Here is a 13,553-nt window from a genome sequence, read left to right as displayed (position 1 = left end):
AAAAAAAAATATTAATTAAAGAAGGGATTAAGTTAAGTAAAACATGAAATACAATAAAAACATGCACCAAAAGGCAAGTAAATAACTACATTATAAAATGGCGACATGGGCGTCAATTATATTTATGACAGATAAATGCCAAAAGCAATAGAGATAACCATAGATGGACGATGTCAATTTATGCTGTAAACAATAGATAATTGATAGAAGCGAAACCATAGATGCCAGAGAAATAATTAAACAGTAAAACAACCGCTTACCTCAAATATATTCTTCTATGGTATTCGTTTTATTCATAAGCGGTGATAACAGAGAAGTTTCTCCAACAATAGATGCTTGAGAAAGGGAAAATAATACCACTGATGATGAAATGAGCCACATAGTAGAAGACATCACATGTGTAACTTTATATACATCGGTGTCAATTGGACTGCACGTATTTCGAAAAATTGCACCTTTCATGTCCAAGAGGAAGCATTAATGGGACTCCTCTTCTCTAGGTTTCTAGTCCTTATTTTTTCACCTTGTTGAAACCTGTTGAAACAATTTTATGTTAGTTTAATCTCAAATACTATGTTTTAAAATATTACTTCCATCAATCAAATAAGATACCATCAAACTAAGTAATTAACTACTACAATTCAGAAAAATTAATAATTACAATAATCATTATTTAGATTTAGAAAATCACAAATCATTTCGTAAATGTAACTTTATAAAATAATTAAAGATTACTTACCCTTTTTACAAATGGCCTCTCTTCAAGCACAACAGAGATAAGTGTGAGTGGGGCTCTGCTTCTGCACATTTCGACCCCTTTCGATTTACCTTTTCTGTGTTCACTTATTATGGTTTAATAAAAACCTATTGAAACAACATAATATTAGTTATATTTTCACTAAGCTTTGTTATTTTATTATTAACAATAATTACCATTGTTAACATTTGCGTCTTATGAATGATGAATTTTTCGATCAGCTCATTACACCTATAAGTACTCGTCCATCTAATCCAAGGATGTTATCTCTCAGCAAGTCTGTATTATAGAAAGAAAACACTATTTAAAACCCAATCTATAAAATAACAAAGTAAAAATAAAAATAATTCTAACAGAAATTTAGAATTTTAAAGGCAGAACGATTATCTCTGAGAAAATTTTTACATATTTTGGCTATAAAACGAAAGCAATCGTCACGACGTAGTCACATCAATATGAAAAATCTAGTCATCGCCTAAAGCTGTTTTCAAAATTCAAAATTCCACCTCAAATAAATCAAGAATGTAAAAATTCACAGTAGTGGTAGTCGACAAGCAAAATACCAAGATGGACTCTCATGTTGAAGCACCAAACCAGCACGCCACAGAAGTCATTCACGCCGAAAATTTTCCAAGAAACGGTAATCGAAACCCATCAATCACTAAAAGAAAATCGAATAAAAGCATTAGGGTTAATTACCTTCAAGCGTCGTTTCCGTTCATGGAGAGCAAAAACCATAACTTGTCGACTTCTCGAAGACTGAAGGCAAAATGAGATCGGAATCCGAAAATTACGTTTACCCTTTGTATATCTATTATCTATGATGAGAATCGCCGGATGACCCATATAGATAAAAACTTCTTCTATACCTATGATACATAAATAATACATTTTATAGGTGCGTTCAATTATACTTATATTCGTAAACAGAAAGCGATATGCCTTAAAAAAATCTATCCCAAGAAAACTGCAACACTAACAGTATATTTCAAATAATTATATCAATGTCTAACAATTAATACATTTTCAAGTAAATTAATTAAAAATAATATTTAAGTATTATCTATTATCCACAGCATAAGTTGATGTTAACGTGCATCTGTGATTACGTCTTACCTTTAAATTACTCTTAACATTTCTTTATGTCATGAATGAAATTGGGATTTCGTCTTTATATCATAATTTAGCTATTTAACTTGTTTTATTGGAGCATATTTTTATTGGATTTCATATTTTACTTTCCTCTTTAGTTCATAGTTTGATAGTCTTTTGTTCATTTCTACAGATCTTTCAACAAATGCGAGAGAGTTAAAGTTCAGTTGGATGGTCATATTGAAAACACCAATATCTACAATGGTGTTGTCTTTCCTGGACTATATTCTTGATTTGCTGTTTTCGTCTTCATCTTCACCTTGCAGCATTTTAATTTCCACTGAAGCAACAAGTTTTCTGCTATGGTATTCCTCCTAAATTTGGTTTGCTTTTCACACCTGCAAACTTTGGAATGTCACTGTTCATGTTGGAATGTTACTGGAATGTCTGCTGTTCATTAAGGTGAGAATATTTGATATAATTAATTTTAATTGCTTTTTATTAAACTGTTACTACCGTATCTGTTTCAGATCGACGGTGGAGAAGAAAGAAGAACACCCCGTAGCTAAAATACTTGTCTATTTTGCATGTTTTTTATAGTTTGGTGTATTTGAATCAATTTTTTATTGTAGATGTTTTTATTTTTGTAGTATTCTTTTAATTTTTTTAGTAGCAGCGGTAGAACTAACCGTTTTTTTTTTAGATGAAACTATCATTAAATTGTTTCGACAGGTTATGATTTTAACACATGAAACGAACAAGGTGAAAAAATAAGGATTGGAAACNATAAAATTGACAACCCGCGACCATTGTATAATGTTGTTTATTCATGTTTTGCTTAATTTAATCTTTAATTGAAGTATATTTGTTTATTTCTACAGATCGTCCAAACGTGAGAGAGAGAGAGAATTACAAGTTCAGGTTGATCATAGTGAAACAACCAATGTCTACAATGGTATCGTCTTTCCCGAGTTATATCCTTGATTTGCTGTTTTCGTCTTCAACTTGCAACATTATGTAGTTAATTTTCAGCAGCTGAGTGAGAGCAAGAGGACATTATTTGAATTCCACTGAAACAACAAATTTACTGCTGATATTCCTCCTGGATTCGGTGTGCTTTTTACATCTGCAAACTTTGGAACATTACAGTCTACAGTTAATTAAGGTGAGAATACTTGATATAATTAATTTTAATTGCTCTTTATTAATCTGTTACCACCCTATCTGTTTCAGATCGACGCTGGAGAAGACAAAGATGACCCCCTAGTTGAAATAGTTCTTTATATTGCATGCTCTACCTAATAGAAATAATTCTTTTAGTCCAAATTCAGATTAATTTTTTATTTTGCATGTTTTTTTTGTAGTTAATTTGAATTAGTTTTTAATTTGCATGCTTATTTTGTTCATTTTATTTGAAGTAATTGTTGAATGTAGATGTTTTTATTTTTTTTGTATGTAGAAGTAGTGTAGTAGTAGAAATAACACGTTTAGTAGTTGTAGTATAGTCTAACCATGCTTACCTCTTCGCTTAGCTTACTGCATATTCTTCCTAATTTGCTTTGCATTTACCCTACGAGTTCTACATGATTCAACGTTTCGTTATCGTGTTTGTTCCTTCTCACCCTTGTGGAATTAGGGAGGGCCTCCCCGAACGACTTCCCTTGGGCTTAGCTATTTAGTTGATCTTAAAAGTGTCTTATACACTTTTCAAACTTTAAGTAGTTAACTAACATAAAGTTGTTATAAAGCGTACAATTAAAATAATAAATAAATAATTAAAAACCACGTTTAACTCCAATATTGCTTTGATTAAACAAAAATTGAATACAGAATAGCGGAAGAACGATCAATAGAGTAGATAATTTCTTATTTATATGTTTCTTCTTGCAAGTTTTAGTGGAAACATCCAGTTGCTCAATTATCTATCTACTTCTCAATGGATTTTAATTTATTCTCCGCCTTAATATATCGACATTTATGTAGATTAATATCATTTTCATAGGCAGTCCACCAAACAATGCTTTTTATTAATAAGTCAAGCTGCCAAGCAAAAAACTTCAAGAGATAATACAAAGATAAACAACCTACAATGTATTTACATAAGTATGTATACGCAAAAGTAGTTTGCATCATAGTTGTCCTTTACCCCGCTCCTCCTGCACCCGATCGGTTAAAATACATTTCATTTTCAACATGTTAGTGTAAAAGCAACAAGTTCGTTTGAACAGAGACGAATTCAGCAAAATATTTCATTAAATTCAAACACAATTTTCATTAATTATTTTCATTGGGTTAATGCAACATTTTCGAAATTAGTTTAAAATATGCAATTACAAAATAACTGCACATGTGGCATTGAAAAAAATCTCCTCTTGTTCTCGCTTATTTGTTGAAAATTAACTGCATAATGTTGCAAGGTGAAGATGAAAACAGCAAATCCAGAATACAGTCCAAGAAAGACAACACCAGTTATTCGTTGCTTCAATATGATCAATCTGAACTTCAATTTTCTCTCATCTGTTGGACGATCTGCAGAAATAGACAAAAAAATATTAATTAAAGAAGGGATTAAGTTAAGTAAAACATGAAATACAATAAAAACATGCACCAAAAGGCAAGTAAATAACTACATTATAAAATGGCGACATGGGCGTCAATTACATTTATGANCTTTAAAAGATTAATATTACTACAATAGACATGTGCGGTTATTATTAATTTTGTGGGATTCACTTGAGGCATTCATCTAAACATTTTAATTCGAAATTTAAATCTAATTTGAATCTTCAGCAAAAATATCAAGTGCATTTAGCAACCATCTCACAAAACTTTTAAATCCAGACCTGTCGACCCAATAAAAGGTCACCTCTGAGGAAGGGAATTATATAAAATACAAAAATTTGCAGAAACTAGACGTGTGGTTAGGCAACCCAACATGCTCTATTTAAAGTTAATTAGACAATACAACTCTAGGGATAGATATACAAGGGCAAAAGATTAGTATGCTTAGATTTGCAGATGATATAGCAGTTTAGCATCTAGCAAGGAGGGATTAGAGATAGCTTTAAATAAAATGGAAGCGGTATTGATAAAACAGTATTGTAATGAAAATAAATAAATGTAAAACAAAAATACTGGTATGCAAGTAGGGAAAGAGCGAATGTAAAGATAGGAGACGAAAGATTAGAAGAAGTGTCCAATTTTAATAACTTTAATATCTAACAAGATAAAATTAAATCATTGTAGTCCCTTTCGACTGCCAACTCCCATAAAGCAATCTGATCGTCACTGCCCCCAGATGTGAACACTGACGAATCTGTTGGATGCCATTCTACTGTAGTAACGGGGGCTATGTGATGTTTAAACGTTGTTACTGCTGTGTTTTCTTTCAACAACACTTATAAAGGCCTTATTCAGTAAATATGATGAATCTAACCAGACTAAATTGAGTTTCATTTTTGCTGCACTAATCTTTATTGCATAAATGTTCTCACAACTTATTAGTCTTCACTTAGGTTTTTTCTGTCTTAGAGTTTAGAGTACACTATAGTTCAAAAATGTACTAACAACGAAAATATTGTTTAACTGGATTATATTTATTAAAATGTCTTCATTTAGAAAACAAACTATTTCTTATTATTCTACCATAGGATATTTTTAAAAACCAATTCTTTATTTTTGTAAATTTTAAAGTTAAACTACCACTGCCAATGAAAGATTCTCTTCTGTTTCAATTAATTACGTTGTCATGTGCTAGGTCATTGCTCAACATTCAAGCTTTACTTGGTGGTGCCCTGATATCCCAAATTCATATACTCTTATCCACTAAGCAAGATGCTAAAACACTCTCTTCATTAGGTGAGCATTGTATATCTTCCACCGAATTAGTATGGCCGATTAAAGGCCTCTAGTCCACGTTCGATTTGCCTCCTTCTGCAGGTCGCCAGACGTGCAAATTCCTTCTACAATCACCTGTAGCTAAAAACTGAAAGTATCACTGTCATAACACAATAGGTAATTTTGATAGCTTAACCCTGGTGCTACAGAACTCCAATCCATGCCAAAGCCCTCTTCTTGGTGTCCACTGAAGGTAAAAAGTGGTTTAATGGTATTTTTAACGTGCCATAACGAGATAATAGTTGAAGATTAATTACAGCCTATAGCTGTTGAGTTAAATTCCAAATGTTAACTCGGCCTATTTCACTCCAACTAGCTGCGACAACTGTATTGTTTAGTCTTGTACACTAAAATATGTAAATAATCATAACAATGAATTGAATTACTTTTAATTAAACTGACCCTTATTCTATCAACACACCCTTGGTGTTTTATCAATGCACATGATATTTGAGGACGTTTAGACTCATCCCCGTCTTCTTCATCGTCATCTTCTGATTCTTCTTCGTCACTTCGACTGGTCTTATGTAAAATCGAAAATTTCATGACAATGAGACTGTTGATGTGAGTCTGAGATGCTCAAGTTCCAGAGCTATTGCATATATAGTAGCTGGAAAAGTTTCTCTTTTCGCCAAGTTCGTCCTGAATAACATCGAAACTTAAACAAGGAGCTCCTGTTTGGGCTTGATGTAACACAATGTATGCTGTTTTGTCACAAACTAGTTCTTCACCTTCTTCAAGTGGCTTACCAGGAAGGTAAACTTCTTTTGCTTCAATACTTTCCTTGTTTTCGTCGTCTCCTTCGTGCATTACGTTATCGTTCTCCATGGTATGATTTTCCTCTAATTCCATCTCATCAATTTTAATAATTATTAAAAATAAGAAATAAGCCTGAATAAATGTTAGGTTAATTCTTCCAAACATTGGAATCGTTGACATAAACATTTCGGAGGTCATAGATTAAAGAAATATACACCATAATATACACTGTCAACGTAGGCAATCATAGGTAAAATCGAGATCATAGATATCAGGCAGAATTTAGAACATGTCTAATGTATTGTCTGAAGTCGGAAAATGAAAATTTGCTTTTCATATTTTATCGATGTTGATGGTTTGTTGATTTATTTATTTATTTCGTTATATCCAATCAGTAGGAAATCGTTTGTTGAACTTTCAAACCCCAATTTAAAAATGTCCTTTTTGCTTCATGTTAAATTAGTTTTTCCCTTACCAAACGCTTAAAGTAACAAAATGTATTAGAGTTGTTATCAACAATGAAAAGAATTTTATTGTTGGAAATTACAGGGATGCACTTTCAATCCCCAATTTAAAATTTAAAGACGTAAATTACATTATTGTTCTCATTTCTTTTAAACAGGTAAACAATATTTTTTTTGTCTAAGCATTTGCATATTAAGGATAATTCCACTGCTATAAAAATATTTTGGCTGCCCTTTGACTAATAAAGAAAGGTAGAATTTTACTTTTAATAAGCTCTTTCTTATTAATTATGAAATAAAATTGTTGTTTCAGAACTTTTCACTTCCGGAGCTTTGTGTCGGGGTTTTAGATCCTTCACTAAGCATGTGGGCACAACAAAGTTGTTATTCCAGAATAGCTCTTTACAAACATGGACAGTACATTGTAAAGGTAGGATTATTTTTATTTAAATTTTCTTTGAATTTAAAATGAATTTCTTCCTTATTACACCAGCTGAAAGTCCCAATATGTATAAAAGTCTTTGTGATGTATCAATGAAATGAATTTTATAGTTGGAAATTAAAGGGATGCACTTTTAACTCCAAATTTAAAAACGCCGTTAAATAAACGAATTGATAGTAACAAAATAAATAAAAGATGTGAGGCATCAGTATAATAAATGTTATAGTAGGAAATAGCAAAGGGGCACTTTCAATTCCCAATTTNTTTAGATCCTTCACTAAGCATGTGCGCATTACAAAGTTGTTATTCCAGAATTGCTAGGTAGGATTGTTTTGTTTTAAATTTTCTTTAAATTTAAAATGAATTTCTTTCTTATTAAACCAGCTGAAATGAAAGTCCCAATATGTATAAAAGTCTTTGTGATGTATTAATGAAATGAATTTTATAGTTGGAAATTAAAGGGATGCACTTTTAATTCCTGATTTAAAAACGCCTTTGTTCTTGTAATGCCGTTTTTATTTTTTGATAAATTAATTTCTCCTTTATTAAATAAACGAATTGAAAGTAACAAAATAAATAAAAGTTTGTGAGGCATCAGTATAATGAATATTATAGTAGGAAATAGCAAAGGAGCACTTTCAATTCCAAATTTGAAAACGTCGTTTTTGATTCTTGTTAGAGTAATTTCTCCCTTATTAAACTAGCTGAAAGTGCCAAAATGTAATAAGTAGTCGTGACTGAAACTTACTAGTGAATATTTTAACTCGTCTTTCTCAAAACAGATGAACTTTTTCTGCTGCGCCGATAATAAGAATCCTTTGGAGTAATGTGGGTTGCCTATAAGAAAGACCAACAATTTATTAAAATTGTCTATTTTAAATTCAAACTATTATCGTACCTTCCCACGAAATTAAATGAGTGCGCTGTAGTCTACATAAAGATAGAAATGTTACAATGTGAGTCGAAATTTGTAAGCAACTAAATTTTTAGGTTTTAATAATCTATTTAAATTCATTTAATACATAAGAAGTCTGAGAAAATAATTATGATAATAACACTAAACAGTGTTGGTGTAAATGAATGTTTTTCACTTTGTTTTGGGTAATTGTATAATCTATGCATTTTTATGTTGTGTACTGTACATTACAATTTTTTATACGATTTCTGATAAAGAAAGATTATCATAGTTTAAAATGCGGACAAAATACTTTAATTTTAATGTGCTGCTTATTTTTAAGTTAAATATTCCGTTATTAATTAAGAAAAATGGAAGTATAAAAATGTAATGCTCAAGAAGATTTTTCTTTCTTTTCGTAATGAATAACGCAATCTTCTGATTGAGAAATTTTTAACAGATTTTTCTTTCGAAGATATCAGAATTCTGCAGTTCATTTCTATATTTCTAAAAATCATTGCATTCTAATAGTCGTAGAACCTTAACATTATCTCCAAGTGATATCTGTTTATCTGCATTCTAATCTCTTTAACGGCCTTATAATAGCATCATCGGTCATTTGTTTCGAGAAATAGTATGCTTTTATTTATGTATGTGTGTGATACACTTTCTGTGTGGAATCATGAATTCCTACGTTATGAATAATGATGGAATTAAATTTAGAAAGTTAATTTACAGTTTTATGAATTAAACAGAATAATTTTGTAGAAATGCGTGAATATTTTAAAACCATTTGTAATACTACTGTACTTACAGTTACAAAAAATATTACAAGTATTTGAAAGAGTATTCCCAAAATCAAATGAAATAAAAAAATTTGTATTTAAATCCAAATAATAAATAATTTCATTGAAAAGTATGTATTTCAGATACAATTACAGATGCTCTTAAAAATATTTGAATATAGTATTTTATATATTTTTACTCGAATACTTTACAGGTTTGCCCAATATAACGTAAAATTTAAAACCGTAAACATTCAACTTCACATAACGTTGGTTAATACAAAACTATGACTAAGACTACTTCGTCCAGATCGAAAGGTTTGGCCATTTTTTCTCGATGAACGTGATCGCTAAATAATGGTAAAAATATCTTAATTACTGATGTTTATACTTATTATTTGATTATTATGTGTTTAAATCGTGATTTAAATACACCATGAATACAACTATTCGTATCTTAAGCAAGAATTCACATAGATATTATTTTTAATTAATTTGCTTGGAAATAGTGCATCGATTCTTAGAAATTGATATAATTTTATTTACGAATTAAACTGAGTTAGTACGATTGAATGCACCTATAAAATCTATGGATCATAGGTATAGATGGGATTTTCATCTATGGCCTTCCGACTCGATTCATCTTCATTTCATCTTGAATCTTGTCTTCGGTCATCGAGAAGTACTACTTTACTTGGTGAGTATTACCTACCTGACTAAACTTCATGTCTCAATTCGAATGTGAACTAATGTAAAAAATTACCATTTATTTATTCCTTTATATCAAATCAGTAGGAAATCGTTTGTTGAACTTTCAAACCCCAATTTAAAAATGTCCTTTTTGCTTCATGTTAAATTAATTTTTCCCTTACCAAACGAGATCAAAGTACCAAAATATATTAAAGTTTTTGTCAACAACGAAAAGAATTTTATTGTTGGAAATTACGGGGATGTACTTTCAACCCCCAATTTAAATTTTAAAGACGTCGTTTTTATTCATGCCGTCGTTAATTACATTGTTGTTCTCATTTATTTTAAACAGGTAAACATTTTTTTTATAAATTCATCCTTCACATTTTGTTTTTTGTATTTTTTAGAAAATGGTACTTATAGTATATAAGGCAGTGTTGTTTTAGGACCTGATATGAACTCTGTAGGTTGGAACAATTTCATGGTGTAAAATAGGGCTGTGACCATTATAGACACAAACAAATTGGATCAAAAGGTAGGATTGTTTAAATTCAACTAATGAACTGTTTTTTGTGTATGTTTCGCTATTTCTTTGCTGATTATAAACCGATTTTGATAACTATTTTTTATTGGATACACCATATCTCAAGGAAGGGGGAAAACTGTTTTCTAATTTTGTTATTTGTTATTTTGGTCATTGTATTCGTTGACAGACGAGTTGGACATGAAGTTAAATCAGGTAAATAGTACTCACCAAGTAGAATCGTGTGGTAGTATTAATTCCATACGGAAGCCAATGTAGCTTGAGATACATGCTCCTAAAGTTTTCTTAATCGGTGGAAATTCCGGTTGGTACGGCCCAGGCTGCAGCCCTTCGTCAGCTGTTCTCGCCAAATATGCATTGACGTCATTGTTTAGTTAGGTAGATTTATGACAGACTCGAGTTTTTTTAATGCCTCTACCCGTCGAAGGCGGATTGATATATTGAAATAATGTTAGGAGGATATCTTTTAGGACAAACGAAGTTTGGCGGGAAGAGCTGACAGAAGGCTGAAGCCAGGGCCCTACCTACTGGAACTTCCTTCGATTAAGAAAGCTTTAAGAGCCTGTATCTCAGTCACATTGATTTTTAAACAAATAATAAACAAAATTCTAATAAATACTACCACACTACTTTACTTGNTTCGCGAGTCTACTCTAGCGTTACTTCCTTTCAGACAGGGTACAGTGGGTTATCTGGAATAGGAGCAATAGGCGACTGCCCAGCTTGCCTTGGCGAAATCTGTCCGATCTTCTCTACCAAAGCTATTAGTATTTGTCGTTAGTCCTTGTAATTGCACTACGCTAAATAATGGTAAAAATATCTTAATTTCTGATTTTTATAATTATTATGTGTTTACATCGTGATTTAAATACACCATGAAAACAAATATTAGTATCTTAAGCAAGAATTCACATGGATATTATTTTTAATTAATTTGCTTGGAAATAGTGCATCGATTCTTAGAAATTGATATAATTCTATTTACGAATTAAAATGAGTTAGTACGAATGAATGCACCTATAAAATCTATGGATCATAGGTAAAGAAGGGATTTTCATCTATGGCCTTCCGACTCGATTCACCATTCTAGACTAATCTTCATCTTGATTCTTGTCTTCTGTCATCAAGTTGAAAATTCACCATTTTTGCTGTTCGTAAACGGGAACGACGCCTGAAGGTATTTAGCCCTAAACTTTATTCAATTTTAATTTGACAATGCAGAATATGCTTCTATTTAATGATTGATATGTTTTGATTACCATTGCTTAGATTTTCTTCGGCGTGAATAACCGATAGCGTGTCGGTTTCGTGTTCTAACATGTGAGGTCCTTCGCATTTTGCTTATTCACTCTTTTACTGTGAATTTTTATAGATTTATTGATTATTTGGGATGGAATAATTAGGGATTTGTAAGAATTTTTGAATTTTGAAAACCGGTTTATGCGATGATCGTAGATTTTGATGTGACCACGTCGCCAAGAATTTCTTTCGTTTTATAATCAAAATACGTAAAATGTCCTTTAAAAATATTATCCTACTTGTAAAGTTATAAATTTCTGTTAAAAAAATCTAATTTAGTTTGCTATTATATACATTGGGTTTTAACGACTTGTCTTTTTTTTCTACAATATAGGCTTGCTTTGAGATAACATCCTTGGATTAGATGGGCAAACTATTTACAGATGTGATGTTTCTGGCAGTCAAACATACTTTTATTTCTAAGAATGCTGATCAAAAAATACGTAGAACAGGACGTTAATGGTGGTAATTATTAATAATAAAGTAACAAAACTTAACAAACAAATAAGACTAAGTTGTTTCAACAGGTTTCTAATAAAACGTAATAAATTGACATTGAGAGAGTAAATCAGAAGGGGGAAGAAGTAGATCCCGTTCATGCTTCTTTCTATTGGCTTTGGAAATGGGTCGTTTGTGGAAAGTCTAAGGAATCTTTAATTATTTTATGGAGAATGGTTTGACAATAATTATTGTTATAATTTCTTACTCTTTTGAATTGTATCGGTTAATTAGTGAGTTTGATGGTCTATTATTTGATTGATGGAAGTTACGGTTCTTAATATTTTAAAATTTAATATTTAAGATGAAACTATCATTAAATTGTTTCGACAGGTTATGATTTTAACACATGAAACGAACAAGGTGAAAAAATAAGGATTGTAAACCTGGAGGAGTGGAGCCCCTTGGACCTGAAAGGTGCAATTTTTAGAAATATGTGCAGTCCAATTGACACAGATGTATATAAAGTTACACATGTGATGTCTTCTAGTATGTGGCTCATTTCATCATGTGTGGTATTATTTCCCTTTCACAAGCATCTATTTGGAGGCACTTCTCTTTTGTTAACGCCTAGGAGTAAAACTGGAGCACCATAGAATATACTTGAAGTATGCGGTTGTTTTACTGTTTAATTGTTTCTCTGGCATCTATGGCTTCTCTTCTATCAATTATCTATTATTTACAGCATAAATTGACATGGTCCATTTATGGTTATTTCTATTGCTTTTGACATTTATCTGTCATAAATGTAATTGACGCCCACGTCGCCATTTTATAGTGTAGTTATTTACTTGCCTTTTGGTTCATGATTTGATTGTATCTCATGTTTTATTTAACTTAATCCCTTCCTTAATTAATATTTTTTTTGTCCATTTCTGCAGATCGTCCAACAGATGAGAGAAAATTGAAGTTCAGGTTGATCATATTGAGGCAACTAATAACTGGTGTTGTCTTTCTTGGACTGTATTCTGGATTTGCTGTTTTCATCTTCACCTTGCAACATTATGCAGTTAATTTTCAACAGATAAGTGAGAAGAAGAGGAGATTTACTTGAATTCCACTAAAAGAGCAAGTTTTCTTTGGCATTCCTTCTGGATTTAGTCTGCATTTCACACCTGCAAACTTTGGATTGTTAAAGTCTACAATTAATTAAGGTGAGAATACTTAATATAATTAATTTTAATTGCTCTTTATTAATCTGTTTGCCACCGTATCTGTTTCAGATCGACGTTGGAGAAGACAAAGATGACCCCGTAGTTGAAATAGTTCTTTATCTTGCATGTTCTATCTAGTAGAATTCATTAAGTTGATTTTATTCAAATTACTTTTTTATTTTGCATGTTTTTTTGTTTTTTTTTTTTGTACTTAATTTGAGTTATTTTGCATGCTTATTTTTGTTCATTTTGTTTGAAATAATTGTTGATTGTAGAT

General features: G+C 31.1%; 2 long non-coding RNA genes and 1 pseudogene across 2 annotated transcripts; 1 reads left to right on the top strand and 2 right to left on the bottom strand.

Moving 5' to 3' along the window:
• Nucleotides 1-8: 8 nt before the first annotated feature.
• LOC112906315 lies at nt 9-1,704 on the bottom strand. The gene is made up of 4 exons (XR_003232268.1): nt 1,457-1,704; nt 934-1,036; nt 740-864; nt 9-534 (listed from the first exon to the last, which is right to left on the bottom strand). It is a non-coding gene; the product is annotated as an uncharacterized LOC112906315 (long non-coding RNA).
• A 3,337-nt stretch (nt 1,705-5,041) lies between these two features.
• Nucleotides 5,042-6,690, bottom strand: LOC108734617 (annotated as a pseudogene).
• A 4,500-nt stretch (nt 6,691-11,190) lies between these two features.
• On the top strand, nt 11,191-13,379 carry LOC108734619. Its single transcript, XR_003232267.1, has 6 exons — nt 11,191-11,502; nt 11,959-12,089; nt 12,152-12,355; nt 12,456-12,730; nt 13,004-13,276; nt 13,346-13,379. It is a non-coding gene; the product is annotated as an uncharacterized LOC108734619 (long non-coding RNA).
• Nucleotides 13,380-13,553: the final 174 nt, after the last annotated feature.

This window comes from Agrilus planipennis, unplaced genomic scaffold (genome assembly GCF_000699045.2).
Source record: "Agrilus planipennis isolate EAB-ADULT unplaced genomic scaffold, Apla_2.0 scaffold79, whole genome shotgun sequence".
Classification (NCBI taxonomy): domain Eukaryota; kingdom Metazoa; phylum Arthropoda; class Insecta; order Coleoptera; family Buprestidae; genus Agrilus; species Agrilus planipennis.
Note: the sequence above shows the minus strand (reverse complement) of the source record. Positions and strands in the feature narration are given on the sequence as shown.